The sequence below is a fragment of the Paroedura picta genome, chromosome 16 (genome assembly GCF_049243985.1).
Source record: "Paroedura picta isolate Pp20150507F chromosome 16, Ppicta_v3.0, whole genome shotgun sequence".
NCBI lineage: Eukaryota > Metazoa > Chordata > Lepidosauria > Squamata > Gekkonidae > Paroedura > Paroedura picta.
In genome coordinates, this window is record NC_135384.1 from 8,284,311 (window position 1) to 8,289,059 (window position 4,749).

Consider the following 4,749-nt stretch of genomic DNA (forward strand, 5'->3'; position numbering starts at 1 on the left):
AGGGCACAATGATTCAAAGCTAGACACTCTAAGATAAACTCTTGCACGTTTCAGCCAGTGTGTAGGGTTACAATTCTGTATACATCTGGGAAATACCAAGACTCAGTCTCAGGTTTTCTAAGGGAGGGTTCCTCAACGTGGCACCCATGGGCACTATGGTTCCTCCTGACATCTTCCCCATTATCCAACAAGGTTATATATATATAGTTATATATATAGTGTCTATGCCAGATGGGGCCTTTGCCCACTAAGGCTTCTTAATTAGTTGTGCAGATTCTTTTCTTTTTTTTAAAGTTGTTTTGGCAGCATCTGCCACCACCACACAAGGATTGTCACTGTGTGACTGAAGGTACGTTGTGTGTATGAAGAGAATATTTGTTAACAATACATTTACCATTCTGCTAACCATTCTGCTCACTCCCTGATATTTTTTGCCAGCTCCGCCTCCTGTGGCAGCCATTTTGTATTTGGCCACGCCTCCTGTGGCAGCCATTTTGTGGCCCTCACCAGGAGCTGGTGTCAGGATTCCAAAAGGCGCCCACAGCCTCAAAAAGCGTGGGGACCCCTATCCTAGGTCCCCTCACTCAGATAAAAGCAGCATAAACACTGGGGCATGGGGGTGACCCCTAACCTCAGGCCTCAGAGGTCTGCTCTGAACCAGTGATTTTTTCCCACACACACAAACATCATAACACAAAGACCCACTTGGGGGGAAAAGTTCAATTTAGTTTAATTTTTAAAAGGTTACTATTTCAGGAGGTAGCATTTTATTAAAGCCAAGAAGAAGATACGGAGACAGTCAAAATCTAGTAATACATTGAACAACCACCAGTCTCCCATCCTGCCTACAGTCTACTGTCGGAGGTGACCTTGTGGCACTCCTAAAACCAGCCCTGTCCAGTTGCTGTTTGACTAGTTTAGTTACATTTTACTTGTGTGATGCCCCCAACTCTGCCCTTAGCAGTCCCTGTGGCTTCATCTGTGCCAAAGATGCTGGTAGCTGTCCTTAAACAGGGGCCGTGAGAAACTTGTTTCTGAAGACATTTATCTGTTGTCAAGTTTTCTTCTCAGCTCAGTTGGGTTGAAGTGGTTCTCCTTTCCCTTGTTCTTTCCCCCTCACAACAACCCTGTGAGTTAGGTGAGGCTGAACGAGTGTGATGCGTGTGGGGATATGATAGAGATCGATAACTTAGAGAGACATTTTTCTCTGTCTCCCATAATACCATAACTTGGAGGTACCTAAAGCATTGGATGGTAAACAGGTTCAGGACAAATGAAAGAAAGCACTTCTTTCCTCCATGAATTTGAGGGGAGTTAGACAGATTCATGGAGGAGAGGTTCATGGCCTTCATATTCAGGGGCACCTCCATATCTGTAGGTAGCTAACTCTGAGAAGGTGCTAGGATAAGGGTGCCAGCTCTAGGCTGGGAAATACTTGGAGACTTTGGGGATGGAGCTGGAAGTGGGTGGGATTTGGACTGGGGAGGGACCTCAGTGGAGTATGATGCTATGGAGTCCACCCTCCAAAGCTTTTGTGTTTTTTTTTCAGTAAGGAGACTGAAGCAGATGAATATAAGATGTATTTGTAAATAATCTTTCCAGTAAAGATTACTCTCTTTTAAACCTCAAAGCGCTGCGAGTCTGGATCTGTGCATTAGCCAGAAAAGGCATCTAATAACTGCATACTCTCAAACACCCTGTTACTCTGCAGCTCTTCTTCTCTGGAGGGACTTGGGACCAAGCCAAAAGTCTCAACAGGAGGGCTGGTTCTCACTTGCCTTGAACTGGGGTCAACATAAGTCAGCTGCAACTTGAGAGCGCTCCACTCAGACAGATGCACATTTCATGAGAATACTGTACTTAATGACTGGGTTGTATCTAGCCAGCTATTGCAGGCCATTTCTGCACGTAATGATTAACTTGCTGTTTTCCGCCGGCTGGTTTCCCTTTGAATGCCATGAGTTTGCATCAGGCATTCAGCAACAGGGCTTTTCTCCCGACATTATTCCTGTTGGAACATGTCGCAGGATTTCAGCAATTGACTCTGAAGCAGGTTACATCCTGGCATGCTTTTTTTTTAGCATGTGTGTTGCGTTATTGGGCTAGAATCACAGAATCATAGAGTTGGAAGGGGCCATACAGGCCATCTAGTCCAACCCCCTGCTCAACGCAGGATCAGCCCAAAGCATCCTAAAGCATCCAAGAAAAGTGTGTATCCAACCTTTGCTTGAAGACTTCCAGTGAGGGGGAGCTCACCACCTCCTTAGGCAGCCTATTCCACTGCTGAACGACTCTGACTGAGAAAAACTTTTTCCTGATATCTAGCCTATATCGTACTTGAAGTTTAAACCCATTACTGCGTGTCCTTTCCTCTGCAGCCAGCAGAAACAGCATCCTGCCCTCCTCCAAGTGACAACCTTTCAAATACTTAAAGAGGGCTATCATGTCCCCTCTCAACCTCCTTTTCTCCAGGCTGAACATTCCCAAGTCCCTCAACCTATCTTCACAGGGCTTGGTCCCTTGGCTACCAAGAAGACCTCCCCCTTTTGCCATTGTAAAAAAACACATCGCCTTGCCTTCACCTGCCATTTTCCACACAGCCTCACGCCTATCCAAAGCGCTCTACAACTCACTCACTTCCTCACACGTTTCCACTGTGGCCCCCTTTTTTTAACTTAATGATTGTGTTATAGCATGATTGCAAAGTGACCACCCCCAAATCCCCCTCTCTGCCCCGTTCCCCTTCAGCCTAAAAAACACTCAATGGTTTCGCCCGAATTTTATAGAGCAAAAAAGCCAGAATCATGCCAAGAATAATCCTGAGCTGTCTGCTATTGATTCAGTTTATTAAGCGACTACCTATTAGCCCAGGTTCTGGAAACATACCAAAAAAGGATCACGGCATAGCTTTCAGGAAAAGGAGTTTGGCTTTTGAAGGGAATATAAACTACTGTTTCCTGAGAATGTTGCAATCAGCTTCTAAATAAAAGACTGCCTTGATGTTCATTATCTTTCAAAATGAGTTTCCTGTATCTTTACCCGGAGACATCGCCGATCCTGCCTTTGCTAAGCCAAGAGTTACTTTCGAGGGAAGGGTAGAGCGCCTTCGCCAGAGGACAAATAACTGGCCTTGAGCACCTTTAGGGGTTTGGAAGCTTTACACATAAATCCTTCATTCAGCCATGGCCATTATTGGATTTGCTTTGGTACACAAAGCTTTCCCTGTACACAAATGTTAACCTTTAACACGTCCATTCTTGGCATCTTTTCCCCTCTCCCTCTCTTAAAAGGTTTGACTTCCTAGGCCTGATCGCCAATTATTTACAGGGGGGTTTTGGCATTTGCACACAACTGAACTTGGCCAGGGATGATCCTGCTACCGGATCCTTTAAACGGCTCGATTGTTTCGAACTCGAGCAGGGTGAATCACAGGCTTCGGTGGGGAACCAGCACCGGATCGTTAGCTGAGTTGGTGCGATCTTAATCGAGAGCTGACGTTTCACTAGAAGAGTAACTCTGCGTTCATGATACAAATGACCACAACTCATTAAACTCGTGGCTGTTAGGAGCTGGGCTCTTGGCTCCTGAAATTCTGCCTCCCCTTATAACTGAGAACAGGATTATTGGGATGGTCCCTTCACAGCAGGCTTCATCAGCTCAGACTGGGAGCCATCAGCCCAGGGGTGGCCAAACTGCGGCTCTCCAGAGGTCCATGGACTACAGTTCCCATGAGCCCCTGCCAGCATGGCAGGGGCTCATGGGAACTGTAGTCCATGGACCTCTGGAGAGCCGCAGTTTGGCCACCCCTGCAGCCTATTTCAGAACTCATCTCCTTTGCTCCCTTCCTGGGCCATGACCGGAAAGGATCTTTCCTTCTTGACAGCTGAAACCAATTTGGTTTGTTTTTGAACTGGTGCTGCGATTCACAGCAGCCGGGCCTCTTTTGGCAATCCCGCAGTCCGGCTGCTCGACGTGGAAGCATCGGTCAGTTGCTTAGAAACTCGGCCCCGTGCGATAATTTCCAAGCGCTGGCAAGGGACCAGGCGCGCACTAAACTCGGAGCCAATTTAGAATGCTACGACGACAACAAAAAATATTTAATTGTTCGCCGAGGAAGCTCATAATTAACAACCCAGGTGCAATTTGAGCAGAGAGGTAGTTTCTCACTATGACTGGTAAATTCCGAACTCCCCCAGATAATAAAAGAGGTTTTCCGAAAGACGCCGGGAGCGGATATTAGAGAAACACAGGCTCAGAGGCGTTCTGGATGTGAAAATATAGTCTTGAGCCTAATTTGATCCCCCTTCAAGCTACCTCAAAATGTTGTATAGATTTTAGAGAGAGATTTTGCTCCCCTGCACCATGTACTCCAGTGCAGTGGTAGTCAACCTGTGGTCCTCCAGATGTTCATGCATTACAATTCCCATGAGCCCCTGCCAGCATTTGGGAATTGTAGTCCATGGACATCTGGAGGACCACAGGTTGACTACCCCTGCTCCAGTGCACGAAAATCCAGCTGTCAGATAAAGTTCCCAAGATGCAACGGTCATGAATTTCTCCTGCCAGTCCAAATGGGCAAAATGGAACAAAGTTGCAGGCTTTCAAATGACACAGGTCTCCTCTTTATCCAAGTACTTTTAGTCAGAAGAGGTTACCCATTGCATCTCTGAAGGAGTTTCTTGCAGTCTACAACTGGCACATGGGAGGACAGGTAAAGTTTGCACATTCAAAAACTCGAAACATTCCGGG